Below are 16863 nucleotides of genomic sequence, written 5' to 3' on the forward strand. Positions count from 1 at the left end.
GCTCTACAGGTCGAAATTAAAGAGCAATCGAAGCGGAAGTTAGCATGGAGCTAGAACTTAGGGCTGGACAGAAGCCATCCAATTTTGATGGTCATCGGGTAATATTTAGTGGGTAAAATAGGCCACAGCATTTGGGTTAAATAAAAGTCAATAATTTTTTTTTTGACAAGCAAATCATATAGATGAGTCTAAATTTGGATACACAGAGGGGCCTCTTGCTTTTGGAGATGATCGCAAAATATTAAGGGGTTCAAATGAACCAAAAACAGAGAAAAAAATCCTGATCACACAATTGAAGCCAATCGACACGCTTGAAAATATAGTTAAGCGCAGGGAAGAATTCTGGCATTCTGGACGAACATTGGATTGTATTTAGCCGTAAAATGGACCACAAAAACTAACAGCACGTGTAAAGTGGTGCTTGCCAAAATTTAATTTTATTTCCAGAACCTTGTTAACTCATCACTCAGTCATCAGTAAACATAAATTATTTTGTTACTTATTTTTTTTTTCTGATAAACGTTTCCAACGCCATCTTTATGCGAATATTACTCAGCTTTAAGGCTATTTATCAGAGTTTTAGTAGTTACTTCTTTCTACCGATTCCTGCCATTATGATGATATTGGAGGTTTGAAGGAAGCAATAATCGCTTTTCTCGGCCATTTTGTCGACATCCGTACAGTGGTAAAGATATTCAGTTTTAAAAAGTTTTCATTGAAATCTGTGATTTCCTTAAATTTGGATACTGCTACAACCAGAAAATTTAAAATTTTCTTTGCGAGCAAAGATAAAACAATAACAACATTTTGTACTGGTAAGTTTTGTTTAATGGTTTTTCTAAATATTGGCACTTAATTTTTTTTTTGAAATCTGTAGATTTCTGCCACAGACGTGCAATCTTTTGATATACAATTGTTACAATTAGTTATAAAGCTGTAAGTCCTCATATTTGGAGTTTCAATCATTTATATGATTTTATGGTGCCATATCGTCAATACGGTAATGAACAATCATAATCATTATCTCCCTCTTCTCAATTAAAGTGAGAATTTTATTATTTTTTCTTGTCCATAGATTTGGCACCAAATACCTTGTAACAATTATATCAAGCGAAACAAATACAAAATACCGGTTTTGTTCTACTCATCAATCTAAAATTGCTGCTTTGCTCTCGACGATCATCATTAGTCAGTCCACCAACAGTTTGTGCTTTGCAAGGCTTGTGTGTTCCTCACGTGGGCAAAGGAATTTGAGATTTGCCAAAGAACGTTATTCAAAGAAATTCAACATATAAACGTAGTGTTGCCGATTGACAAAAGCTAAAAATATTGAGTAAAATCCTCCGAGTCCCAGCTAAACATCATTCCTTTAATAAAACAAACGCTGGAAGCTAAATTTCAAGTAAAAACAACAACAACAACAACAAAAAGAAACACCATCCAAATGTGTAAAATTCCTATCATTACCCTAAATTTAAATCCTCAATATTTGAAAAGTATTTAAATATGCAATTATCAGCAAATGAATTCCAAGTGATAATGATCAAAATCTAACGTTGGTCTTCGGGCTAAAACTCATATTAAAAAAAAAGTGTATGATATCTTAAAGGGTAGAAAAGTGCTTAATAATTGAATATATTGGATATTTCGTCACTGCCATATATCGCTTTAAACCATTTGAAGTTCATGTGCTGATAATAAGTTACACTGTGAAATTGTTCATTATAGAAGAACCCAGCATTTATTTTTTTTTCTTACTTTTCTTTCGATCCAACAGGCAAGCATACAACCTAGCTACACAATCATCATAACATACATATGTTGTGACGTACATACAAAACATTTGTAATGCATGTTCGTGAATAGTGGGTTTTGTGCTTTGCTAAAGGCTGCTTAGTAATATTTAGCAATGCTAAGCTATTAGGTTTAAGCGTGTTGCTCAAGTCCGTATACAAATGTTTAGCAACATTGTTGACCAATGAGAGAAGAAAACATCTAAGATAGCACTTATTAACATATCACTCTTCGACAAACTGCTGTTCTCTGTGAAAGGCCTTTCATCGTGGGAGCGACGGTATTAAACACACAAACAAACAGTGAGTACTTGAACATCTCTTTGATTGCATACTCTTAAATATTTTGTTATTGGTCAACAATATATGCATATGCGTAAACATTTTGAATTTTAGTTTCATAGTATCTAAGCTTGAATACTTCAATGATTTTAATTTTTCCTTTTTTTGATCACCTTACTTGTTCTTTGGTTATCAAATGAAATATATATGAATTTTTCTTTATTTCATCTGATACCTTTTTTTCAAATGGAATCTTTTAAATTAATTACTTATCTTTATTTTGTCTGAGTTATCAAACCAAAAGCTATTATTTTATATTTACCTAAATTAAACTATGTGATAAGGATTTTAGTAAATACCATCTATGAATACTTTTGATCTTCTTTTCAATAAAATAATGATGCCTTCCGTCATGTAATTGTTTCATAAGTCTGATTCCTTAGTGTAGTAAGGTAGAGGGCGTATTAACTGTAGGGAGTCACAGATAGAGTACAGTCTTAATTTGATATATCGAACTGTGATTTGGTCGGGAGGGTATAATGGACGCAAAACACCTGGTCGTCCTAATAAATCGAACTCGCCATAATGGAACCAATAAACTCTATACACTTTACGTAAAAATTGAGCACGTACTTTAAAATAATATCATGTAGCTGAAGGAATGACATGAAGCTTTGAACCCAACCCATTACGACGAGTAATAAGGCCGGAAGTCGACGTGCTCTTGCTTCTTTAAAAATGTCATTTAGCCCATCACCTTCCAAAAATGATAGTTATATGCTACATAATATATTATTTTTGGCGCCCAACGTGGGGCCCGAATGATCAATATATATCTAAAATTAACATCTTCAATGCTATAATTTCTTGTAGTGTAATAACAAATATTTTCGGGTCTCCTAGTAAATATTACATAACTCTGTCTATATAATTTCTTATTGTTTCTTTCCTTTGGGATTTTTTTTTAAACTATGGATGTGTAAGGAATCAGATTATACTTCATTTCTTTATAACCAATTTTTTGAAATTATCCCCCTGTTATCTATCAACGATGCTATTACATTTGTTTTATTCTGATAGGAATACAGTTTCTGGCAGATTCAGCTGGTCCTGACCACAGAATAAATCAAATGTAATAATGTCATTCATCATAAGTATGGAAAATTGGAATAGAATGTATTTCCATTCTAACTTATGCCCGTTTCTTTCTTTCTGTCTACATTTCTATGTTTCTGTTATGAGCGATTTTTAAATTAATATACCTCACCTGAATGCTTTGGAATCAGACATAAAGTTCAGAAATACTGAAGTAATATATAAAACTTAACATTGACGATTATTCATGTTTTTATATCATTTCTCATCTTTGGAAAGTCGGTAATTATAATTATAAGTTCTCGGTCAGCGATCAATCTCTATTACGAGACGATCATTCATAATTTCTTTGTTTGTTTCTTGTTTCCACTTGCGAGCCGTACAAATGTTTAATTTAACTATAACATTTGATATGTTAGGCTTCCAAGTATTGAATTAGGATACATTTATTGTAATACGGAATATATGGTTTAGCTTAAGGAAAGTATTTCCATAAATATATATATATACTGGAAATAGTTATTATTTGTTTTTGGATTCATATTCATGGAAAGATATTTGTGGATAGATATAGGGATTCCAATTTATAAATACTTAGGCATATGCATTGAATTATAAACACGATTTCAAGAAGAATCGGGATTTAATTATAAAGCATTGTACACGAAGTATCATTCCATAACTTGTCGTATATTTAATTTTCTGGGAAAAATTACATAATGGCCACCAATGCAGGTGACACCTCTTTTACTTCAGGAAGTGATCCTTCCCAAATTTGTAACGCTTGTGGTGAACCTATTGTATCAAGTTCATTGTTACAGAAAATATCTTGTGGCCATATCTTTCATAAGGCATGTTTAGAAGTTTGTATTAAAACAAGACCTTTCTGTCCTATCTGTAACGCGAGGATCATAACTGAGCCTCAGACTCCAGCTCCAACAGTCTCGCAGGTTAGGACAAGGTCTCGTTCCAGGACTACAGCTAATGCTACCACATCCAATAATGACACGACTATTCAAACAGCCACTAATACAACCAGGGCCGCTGGAAATCCTGAGGTCGTGTCTACTGATAAAATTCAAGAGTTGGTTGCAAGTATTGTGTCTGCTCAACTGTCATCCTTCAGTGCTCAGATGACACAATTGATTGAAACAAATATCTCAGCTAGTTTATCTAGGTTAATGCCAACTAGTGTTGCACCAAATCCCCCACAGCAGTCAACAACGTCACCTCAGCAGATGCATACACTTCCAGCTGTAGAGGATCGCACGTTTAGAGAGCTGTTTGGTATTGCCCGCCATAACGAATCAAACACTAATAGCAGAGCTCAATCAAACAATGCCAATTCTGGACTGAATATATCAGGTTTTGGTACAAATGCCTCTTCTGATTTGGCGTCACGTCCGGATAAAGTTCTCCAAGTTATGTCCAATTGGAAACTTAAATTTAATGGAGGGTTGAACGGTTTATCTGTTGATAACTTCATCTACAGGGTTGAAGCGTTGACGGGACAGACTTTACAGGGCAATTTCGATTTATTATGTGGTAATGCCAGTTCCTTATTTGACGGCAAGGCAAACGATTGGTTTTGGCGGTACCACCGCTCTGTACCGGGCATCCGCTGGAATGCACTTTGTAGAGCGTTGAGAGAGCAATACCAGGACTCAAGAACAGACATAGATATCCGTGAACTAATTAGGGAAAGGAAACAGAAGCCAAATGAATCTTTTGACGCTTTCTATGAGTCAATTATTGCTCTAACGGATCGGCTACATACACCACTTTCGAATGACACACTCGTGGAGATTCTTCGGAGGAATCTTCTCCCAGAAATACAACACGAAATTCTTAACCTTGAAATAAAGTCATTGCAATTTTTAAGGGATACCTGTAGGCGCAGGGAGTTTTTTATGCAGGACATGAGACGTAGGCATGGATTTGTAGTGGCCAAACCAAATCCAATGGGCAAGAGGATTTCGGAACTAGATGTCCCGGAAACGGATATTGAGGAGCACCAGAACCTAGCATTCGAAGAAATCTCAGCTGTTGGATTGGTATGTTGGAACTGCAACAAAAATGGGCACAGGTATCAGGAATGTCTTTCTGATCGTACCATATTTTGTTATGGTTGCGGTACACCTGATACCTATAAACCCAATTGCCAGAAGTGCAATTCAAAAAACTCAAAAGGGAGTGCACCGAAGAGTGCAACACTTTCCAACAGGAACATAGATCTAGAATAAAAATCCTTAATAAAACTTATCCCACCGCCTCTGGCGAACAAAACAACACCCTGATTGTACCGATTTCTTCTAGCTCCAATGCATCCCCAGCCCCAGCACTGCGAGCAGAAATCAACCACCATAACAAAATAGGAAATTCTCATTTTAAACCCCTTCATATTAGAATTAAAGAGTATGAGTTAGCTCGAGAGAGGATTTTTAAGAAAGGACATAAGAACAAATCGAGGTCATCCGTACGAATGAAGTCTTTCTGGAAGAATGTCAAGGATCTTAAGAGAAAGCTAGTATGTTCCATTTTGGATAATCCTTCCGATGTCAGACCATACGCCGAGGTTGTTTTGTTTGGGAATAGAATGTTAGGTCTCCTTGACACAGGAGCGTCGATCAGTTGTATCGGTGCCAACACAGCTAAAAATTTTCTCTCTTCCAAGGTACCTTTTAAAAAGTTGAAATCCACGGTTCGTACTGCAGATGGTAAGGGACAAGAAGTAGTAGGCTTTGTTGAAACTAATATAAAATTTAAAGATGGAGAAATGCCAATTGATATCTTTATAATACCTAGTCTTGATCGGGATCTTTTCCTGGGTATAGACTTTTGGGAAAAGTTTAATTTATTGCCACCCGAGTTTGGGCGTAATAATGCCAATTCGTCATATCAAATTTCTGAAATTGTTGGCCAAGTTCCCTTATCTGAAATACAGAAACAACGTTTAGAGCATATCATAGGTTTGTTTCCATCATATACTAAAGAAGGTCTAGGGAGGACAGACGTCCTTTTTCATAGTATTGATACCGGGGACGCTAAGCCAATCAAACAGCGCCATTTTCCGGTGTCGCCCGCTATTGAAAAGCTCATCTATGAAGAGTTGGACAGAATGATTGCAATGGGTGTAATCGAAGAATCCAACAGTGCTTGGTCATCACCCGTCGTTCTTCATAGAAAGCCCGGTAAAAATAGGCTTTGCTTGGACAGCAGAAAGCTTAATTCGGTCACAATAGGAGATGCGTACCCCCTTCCGCAGATTGATGGCATTCTTAGTAGACTTCCAAAAGCTGAATACATAACGAGTCTGGATCTGAAAGATGCCTTTTGGCAAATCCCCTTGGACCAGAAGTCTCGGGAGAAGACGGCATTTACCGTCCCGGGAAGGCCCCTATATCACTTTAAGGTCATGCCATTCGGGTTATGCAATGCCCCGCAAACAATGTCTAGACTGATGGACAAAGTGATACCGGCGGAACTCAGGGCGGAAGTGTTCGTCTATCTTGACGATCTTCTGGTAATATCGGGATCTTTCGAGAGGCATCTCGAGGTTCTCAGACGAGTTGCAAAAAATATTCGGGAATCGGGTCTCACTATCAACATTGAAAAGAGCCACTTCTGTGTCCCCGAGGTGAGATACTTAGGTCATATCGTGGGGAATGGAGTCATTCGTACGGACCCGGAAAAGGTGTCCGCCATTAGTGAATTTCCTCCACCCCGATCCGTAAAGCAAGCTCGGAGATTTCTGGGAATGACCGGATGGTACCGGAAGTTTATTAGGGATTATGCGACAATTACCACACCTATCACCGATCTGCTACAAAGCAAGAAAAAATTTGTATGGACCGACGAAGCCCAAAAAGCTTTCGAAGTTTTAAAGTCTTATCTGAGCTCAGCCCCTGTTCTGCACAGCCCTAACTTTTCACAGCCGTTCTACATACACTGTGACGCTAGCAGGACAGGAATAGGAAGCGTATTGGTACAGAAGAATGCGGAGGGTGAAGAGATTCCTATCGCCTTTATGTCGAGGAAACTCAATAAAGCCCAACGCAATTATTCGGTTACCGAACAGGAATGCTTAGCAGCAATGTTAAGTGTTAAAAAGTTCAGACCCTACGTTGAAGGACATGAGTTCACAATAATTACTGACCATGCGTCATTAAAGTGGCTCATGTCCCAGACGGATCTGAGTACAAGGCTAGCTCGATGGGCATTAAAATTACAGGGATACAAATTTAGCATACAGCATAGGCGTGGTAGTTTGAACATAGTTCCTGATACACTTTCAAGGGCCAATACAGAGGATCTTTCTGCTCTTTGCAGCGTTTCAGACCTGAGTAGTAATTGCGGTCTGTTCGTAGACTTGACGTCCGTTCATTTTAAATCAAATTCATATCTTGAACTTTTGGCAAAAATTCAGGGAAACCTAGACAAAATGCCTGATCTCAGAATTATGGATGGTTTTCTGTATAGACGAACCGAACACGCTACCGGTGAACAGATCCATGACGACTTGGCTTGGAAATTATGGATACCTCGTGATTTAGTCCCAGACATTCTAAAGAAAGCTCACGACCACCCCCTATCAGCACACGGTGGAATAAATAAAACATTATCGCGGATTCGAAAGTTTTATTACTGGCCCAATTTAGTAGTCGACGTCAAAAACTACATAAATGGTTGCGAAATATGCAAGTCCACCAAACACCCGAACACAGTTCTCAGACCCCCCATGGGTAAGATTCCAGAAACATATAGATTTTTTCAGAAACTATATGTCGATTTTCTCGGACCATACCCGAGATCAAAATCCGGAAATGTGGGCATCTTCATTATTTTAGATCATTACTCTAAATTTACATTTTTAAAAGCAGTAAAAAAATTCACTGCGGACGTAGTTGTCAATTACATGGAATGTGATATATTCCACACTTTTGGAGTTCCAGAAACTATTGTTTCTGATAACGGCTCACAATTCCGATCAAAAGTCTTTAATCAATTGTTAAAGCGTTACGGGATACAGCATGTTTACACTGCGGTACATGCTCCCCAATCCAACGCGTCTGAAAGAGTAAATAGATCGGTCTTAGCAGCTATCAAATCTTATGTTAGGCCTGACCAGAAGAATTGGGATGAGCTTCTAAGTAGTATTTGTTGTTCCTTACGGTCTTCGTTCCATTCAGCCATTGGCACCAGTCCGTATTTTCTCACCTTTGGTCAGAATATGATAACAAATGGAGCCACGTATTCTCTACTTAGACAGCTAGAAATGCTAGAAGATCGGGAAGTGCGATTTAATAGGAATGATTCCAGGGACATTATGGCGAAAAGAGCTTCTCAACTGATGGAAAAACAGTTTAGTAGGAACGAAAGATCCTACAATTTGCGATCTCGAGAGGTAGAGTACAGCGTTGGTCAAGAGATTTATAGGCGTAATTTTAAGCAGAGCAATTTTGAGCAAGGCTTCAATGCTAAATTATCTCCCACTTTCATCAAAGCCAGAATAAGAAGGAAAATTGGAAATTCGTATTACGAACTCGAAGATCTCAAGGGGAATTTAGTCGGCACTTATCACGCCAAAGATCTCAGGCAGTAGGTTCAATTGGTTGTTGGTTTTACACTTCTTTCGTTTGGCAAGCTTTATCATCTTCGTGAGTGCAATTGACACCCCGAAGTCTGATTTTGACGGGGGGGATGTAAAGTGGTGCTTGCCAAAATTTAATTTTATTTCCAGAACCTTGTTAACTCATCACTCAGTCATCAGTAAACATAAATTATTTTGTTACTTATTTTTTTTTTCTGATAAACGTTTCCAACGCCATCTTTATGCGAATATTACTCAGCCTTTAAGGCTATTTATCAGAGTTTTAGTAGTTACTTCTTTCTACCGATTCCTGCCATTATGATGATATTGGAGGTTTGAAGGAAGCAATAATCGCTTTTCTCGGCCATTTTGTCGACATCCGTACAGTGGTAAAGATATTCAGTTTTAAAAAGTTTTCATTGAAATCTGTGATTTCCTTAAATTTGGATACTGCTACAACCAGAAAATTTAAAATTTTCTTTGCGAGCAAAGATAAAACAATAACAACATTTTGTACTGGTAAGTTTTGTTTAATGGTTTTTCTAAATATTGGCACTTAATTTTTTTTTTGAAATCTGTAGATTTCTGCCACAGACGTGCAATCTTTTGATATACAATTGTTACAATTAGTTATAAAGCTGTAAGTCCTCATATTTGGAGTTTCAATCATTTATATGATTTTATGGTGCCATATCGTCAATACGGTAATGAACAATCATAATCATTATCTCCCTCTTCTCAATTAAAGTGAGAATTTTATTATTTTTTCTTGTCCATAGATTTGGCACCAAATACCTTGTAACAATTATATCAAGCGAAACAAATACAAAATACCGGTTTTGTTCTACTCATCAATCTAAAATTGCTGCTTTGCTCTCGACGATCATCATTAGTCAGTCCACCAACAGTTTGTGCTTTGCAAGGCTTGTGTGTTCCTCACGTGGGCAAAGGAATTTGAGATTTGCCAAAGAACGTTATTCAAAGAAATTCAACATATAAAACGTAGTGTTGCCGATTGACAAAAGCTAAAAATATTGAGTAAAATCCTCCGAGTCCCAGCTAAACATCATTCCTTTAATAAAACAAACGCTGGAAGCTAAATTTCAAGTAAAAACAACAACAACAACAACAAAAAGAAACACCATCCAAATGTGTAAAATTCCTATCATTACCCTAAATTTAAATCCTCAATATTTGAAAAGTATTTAAATATGCAATTATCAGCAAATGAATTCCAAGTGATAATGATCAAAATCTAACGTTGGTCTTCGGGCTAAAACTCATATTAAAAAAAAAGTGTATGATATCTTAAAGGGTAGAAAAGTGCTTAATAATTGAATATATTGGATATTTCGTCACTGCCATATATCGCTTTAAACCATTTGAAGTTCATGTGCTGATAATAAGTTACACTGTGAAATTGTTCATTATAGAAGAACCCAGCATTTATTTTTTTTTCTTACTTTTCTTTCGATCCAACAGGCAAGCATACAACCTAGCTACACAATCATCATAACATACATATGTTGTGACGTACATACAAAACATTTGTAATGCATGTTCGTGAATAGTGGGTTTTGTGCTTTGCTAAAGGCTGCTTAGTAATATTTAGCAATGCTAAGCTATTAGGTTTAAGCGTGTTGCTCAAGTCCGTATACAAATGTTTAGCAACATTGTTGACCAATGAGAGAAGAAAACATCTAAGATAGCACTTATTAACATATCACTCTTCGACAAACTGCTGTTCTCTGTGAAAGGCCTTTCATCGTGGGAGCGACGGTATTAAACACACAAACAAACAGTGAGTACTTGAACATCTCTTTGATTGCATACTCTTAAATATTTTGTTATTGGTCAACAATATATGCATATGCGTAAACATTTTGAATTTTAGTTTCATAGTATCTAAGCTTGAATACTTCAATGATTTTAATTTTTCCTTTTTTTGATCACCTTACTTGTTCTTTGGTTATCAAATGAAATATATATGAATTTTTCTTTATTTCATCTGATACCTTTTTTTCAAATGGAATCTTTTAAATTAATTACTTATCTTTATTTTGTCTGAGTTATCAAACCAAAAGCTATTATTTTATATTTACCTAAATTAAACTATGTGATAAGGATTTTAGTAAATACCATCTATGAATACTTTTGATCTCTTTTCAATAAAATAATGATGCCTTCCGTCATGTAATTGTTTCATAAGTCTGATTCCTTAGTGTAGTAAGGTAGAGGGCGTATTAACTGTAGGGAGTCACAGATAGAGTACAGTCTTAATTTGATATATCGAACTGTGATTTGGTCGGGAGGGTATAATGGACGCAAAACACCTGGTCGTCCTAATAAATCGAACTCGCCATAATGGAACCAATAAACTCTATACACTTTACGTAAAAATTGAGCACGTACTTTAAAATAATATCATGTAGCTGAAGGAATGACATGAAGCTTTGAACCCAACCCATTACGACGAGTAATAAGGCCGGAAGTCGACGTGCTCTTGCTTCTTTAAAAATGTCATTTAGCCCATCACCTTCCAAAAATGATAGTTATATGCTACACACGACGGAGTGCATAAATATTGGGAAAATGTCCCTGGTCAAAATGCTAAGGGTAATATCAGTGCTCCGTGACATAATTTCAAAAGCGAAATCTTTCAAAATGGATTTGGACATGAGGGGGCTTCTAACATATTGTAGTGTTGTAGGGTATCACATGGTCGGCCCCGAGCGACTGTAGCCTTTGCTTACTTGTTTAAAAGAACTATTTAAAACTATCCCAACACATAGTGTTGTAGGGTTATTATAAATTTGATTGGGCCAAAAACTATGTAACACCACGAAATATTGGTTTCCCACATAGGAAGGTATATATGGATCTTCCTATCTCGCCGAGCTGAGTCGATCTAGCTATGCATGTCCGTCAGTCCATGGTAATTTGTAATCCCTCTACAGGTCGCAATTATGGCCCGATCCTCACGAAATTGAAAATGGCGGTGGGGTTATGGTTAGAATAAAACCCTATTGCATAATATTTAGGTTTTAAAATGGACCAAAAACGAAGCAGATGTTGGCATGGGGCTAGAGCTTAGGGCTGGAAAGAAGCTTTCCAATTTTGATGGTCATCGGGTAATATTTAGTGGGTGAAAAAGACCATAACAAATGTGTTAAATAAAAGTCAAATTTTCCATTAAACCGCGAATATGATTAATTTAAGCGAAATCACAAATAGACGAACCGGTCAATTCTGACTGTTACGTAGATGCCGATAGTAAAGACATTGGATATATACAGCGAAATATATACAATGTGCATATATGTACAAAGGAAGGGGATGTTAGCTTGAATGCATATATCTCATGAATGGCTGTACCGATTTTGACAAATTTTGTCAATTCAGAATGCCCCCTGACATTAAATAAAAATCTAAAAAAATATTGAAATTGGTGAGAATAGGTTCAAATTTAGATCTAGGTCACATATATACCTTTAACCGATTTCGGATCAATGGACAATACCAGTCCAAATGACTTTAATTTTGGCACATCCGACCTAATTCGGCCCACATTTGGTGAAATGTGATGATCAGAAATAAGTGCCAAAATTATTTGTCAAGATCGGTTCAGAGTTGGATATAGCTCCCATATATATCATTATCTGATTTCAGATTTATTGTGCACCAAATGGTTAATAGCAGCTCAAAAACACTGAATTTTGGCACTTCCGACGGAATTCATATTTAACACAATTACATAAAATTTGGCGAATATCGGTACAGATATAGCTATAGCTTCATATATATGTTTTAGGCGATTTGGGGTTTTAAGTTCCTCACATGCGTAATATATACTCCACAAGAATGATCTCCGGTATCAGATATCAGATAGTACTCAGAAATAAGTGCCTAAAATTTTGTCAAGATCGGTTCAGAGTTGGATATAGCTCCCATGTATATCTTTATCCGATTTCGGGATTATTGCGCACCAAATTTTGGCACTTCCGACAGAATTAAGTCTAGAAGCAAGTACATTAAATGTTGGTGAAAATCGGTTCAGATATAACTATAGCTCCCATATATGTATATGTTTCATGCGATGTGGTGTTTAAGTTCCTCACATGCGTAATATGCTCTCCACAACAATGTTCTATGGTTTCAGATATCAGATACAGCTCAGAAATAACTGCCTAAAAATTTGTCAAAATCGGTTTAGACTTTGATATAGCTCCCAAATGGACGGAAGTTTGGTACATCCCACCGAATTCAGTCTAGAAACAAATATATCAAATTTGGTGTAAATTGGCTCTGATATAGCTATAACGCTTATATATGTTTTATCCGATTTGGGGTTTAAAGTCTCTCACAAGCGTAATATGCATTCGACAACAATGATATTTGGTACCGGACATCAGATACTGCTCGAAAACACTTATGCCAAATTTTATGCAGATCGGTTCGGATTAGGATATAGCTCCCATACATATCATGTTTATTGTGCACTAAATGTTTAATGTCAGTCCAAATGGACTGAATTTTGGCAATTACGACTGAATTCATCTCAGAAGTCAGTACTTCAAATTTCATGTAAATCGGTTCAGATATAGCTTTAAACCCTTTATATACGTTTTATCCGATTTGACGATAGCGTAATATGCATATTTGGTACTAAATATCAGAAATACCTCTGCAAAATTTTATCAAGATCTATTCATATTTGAATATAGCTCCCAAATATATCTTCAACCGATTTCGGGTTAATTATGCACCAAATGGCAAATATCAGTCCAAAAGTCCTGAATTTTGGTACGTCCAACCAATTCAGTATAGAAGCAAGTACATCAAATTTGGAGAAAATTGGTTAAGATATAGCTATAGCTCCCATATATAAGTTTCATCCGATTTGGAGTTTAAGTCCCTCACATTCGTAATATGAATTCGATAACAATGATATTTGGGACCAGAGCTGGTAAATACCTTTGCAAAATTTTATCGAGAACGTCTAAGATTTGGATATAGCCCGCATATAATATCAGCCCAAATGTAGTGATTTCGGGACGTACGTTTCCATTTTGTAGAACTCGGCTCCAATATATATATTTTTTATATTATCCTTCTCGAAGTGTATGATACCCTATAGCAATGCTATTTGGTATAAAAGGTTAAAATGTCCCTCTGAATCCACACTATGACTGTTCTAAAGCCAAATGTTGATAGGAGGTATGATCTACTTCAAAAAAATTATTTTGTTACCGGAGCTTAACTAAATATGCATAGTGGTGTAGGGTATCATATATTGTGCCCCGCCCGACTTTTGACTTTCCTTACTGATTTTTACATAATTATTATCAATGTTATTTGGTACTAGAGATACGAAAACCTCCATCAAATTTGGTTCATAGTTGGTATGATCTACTTCACATTAATTCCCAATAAAAACTTTTTTTACGGTCGGCTTCACCCGATTTTTGACCTACCTTACTGGTTATTTACAGATTTTTAGAAAAAAAATAGGATTTTATTCTTATTCGCGAAGAGACCATTCTTAATTGCAAAAATAAAAAAATTCAGAATCAGTTTAGATCGCATTTAAAAAAGAAAAATTCAGGCATTTTATTCATCTTTTGCGCTTTTTAGCTCATTTCAAAAATTAGGAAAAATATTAAATAAAAAACTTCATCTACGGGTATAGTCTCTGAGCTGTATTTATTGGTATGGTTACAAGGTTTTTTCGGAGTGTTGTAGTTTGAATTCTCAATAATCAAGTTTTTCACATACCCATTCGCTAATAAAGAAGCCCATATAAATTCTAGCTTTAATCGTTCAGTCAGTATTTCGTACTTTTAAGTCCTTCTCGTACCCTCACATCGGTGACCCTCATGTAAAGCGTTCACATTTTTGGTACTGCCGTAGCGAGTAGATATTGATAGTTCCAAGACTGGGTCGTTCTATTACATGACTTGTCTTCTTATACTATCATATGAAAGACCGTTGGCAAATATCCTTTCTTTTGAAATAATTTCTAATCGCACAGGTGTTTCGTACAAATCACTGTGCGCAATTATTTTACTGGTGTCAATAATTTCTAGCATTGATTGGCTATTTGTTTCGGGGTTCTGTGGACGTATGTGTGTGTGTATGTCTGTGTGTGTGCTTGCATATGATTTAAAATTATAAAAAGTGTTTTCTGAATGGATTTCAATTCATTTTCGTGGTTTTCATGTAATCATTGGCCAAATGTTTTCCAAATATATCGCCATCACTTAGTGTTATGGCTGGCCGAGCGGCTGGCTGGTTATCTTTGCTGCTCGCATTGTTGTTGCTATTGTTTTTGTTGTTGGCATTACAATGCACCATATATCGAATGGTCAACATAGATTTGTTTGGAATTGTTATTCGGTTTCTAATAGAATTTATAAATAATGCTAAAAATTCAAACAATTTATCGGCAAATATTAGCCATGCAGCCAAACAATCAACCAGGCAGCCAGCCACCGACACACACACACACACACACACACACACACACACACACACGCACACATGCAATTTGTGAATGGGTAGGTGGGTGATTTTTGGTTTTGTAAAATAAATGCATTTGCATAACAACAATTGGCACACATTGTGTATGTATGAGTGTGTGTGTGGGTACGTGCGTGTGTGTTTATGTTTGCATTCTATCTCTACTAACTGCCACTAATATTGTTGTTGCTGTTGTTGTTGTGTTATCGTCTAAAACCATAAAAGATTTAATTGCTAAAAATTATTTATTTACTTTTTGGTGGTAATACGATTCGTTGGCCAACGATCACGAAGCCATGCGATATTTGGTAGTCAGTTATAGTTGTTGTTGTTGTTGTATAAACTCCCGATAACTGGATGTTAATTTTAAAGCCAATTCGTTATTTATGGTCAGCGAGGCGGAAAATCGCCTCACAGTGTACACAGTGCGAATATGTTGATATAAAATATTTAATTCCCCCAAAACAATGTGGAAATTTATGCCAATACCAATATTTGATTGCAAACATATGGAAGATTTGAAAATGTTGGCGAGGTTTTGATGATAAGTTTTTCGATAACTTATGGACTATGAATAATTTATATTTTAAAAAAATAACTATTTTTATCAGATATCGGAACGGAACAAATATATTTCAGAGGTTATAAGAAAAATAATATAAATAATATAAGTATAACTCGATTGAAAGTGCTATAACCTGGTGAAATGACTCCCAGATAAATTTGGATAAAACTAAAAAAATACCATTAAAGTAATAAACTTTATACCCCCGTGTTGACAGTTTGATCTATTGTGTAAATTTTATTATAGAAAAATTTGAAAAAATGCATTGGTCCTTCAAAATATCGAAAGTCAGGTAGTTCCGTCATATAAGACTACATAAGCAATCGATCTATATTAGGAAATGATTTCTAAGTGAGATTACTTAAAATCACGAGATACAAATACATATGGTCTTTCACGAAGAATAAAACTGCTTTAAAAATGTTCGGCAGTAATAAAAACAATATTTAAAAATATTTAAAATTTAAATTTTTATTTATTTTGCGCTACAGGTCGCAATTAAGGACCGATCTTCACGAAGTTTTGCATGGAGGTGGGGTTGATGAAATGGGTTTGAAATGGACCAAAAACAGGAACATTTCTTGATTTTGCAGTCACTTTAGAGATCACAATATAGATCAATCGACGGACTTTAGCATGGGGTTAGAGTTTAAGGCTAATAATATTTATCGAGTGAATTTAGACATAACTTTTATGTAAAAAGACGGACATTTTCATTAAACTGTGAATATTTTTAGTTCCTACGAAATCACAAATAACCGAAAATTGAAATTGATGTTGATATCCAAGATAAAATATATGCAATCTTATATAGCAATGAAGGGAATGTTAGTTAGACCATTTATAGCTCATGAACGGCAGGACGGATTTTGACAGTTCTCACTAATTCAGAATGGCCTTTTGGCAGAAAATAATAAAATCTAGAACAATCGCATTAAAAGATGCTAATAAAAATGTAAATATTTTTCTGTAATATTTTGTCATATTTTTATACCCTACAACACTATGTGTTTGGGGTA

This window comes from Musca domestica, unplaced genomic scaffold, assembly GCF_030504385.1.
Source record: "Musca domestica strain aabys unplaced genomic scaffold, Musca_domestica.polishedcontigs.V.1.1 18, whole genome shotgun sequence".
NCBI classification, from domain to species: domain Eukaryota; kingdom Metazoa; phylum Arthropoda; class Insecta; order Diptera; family Muscidae; genus Musca; species Musca domestica.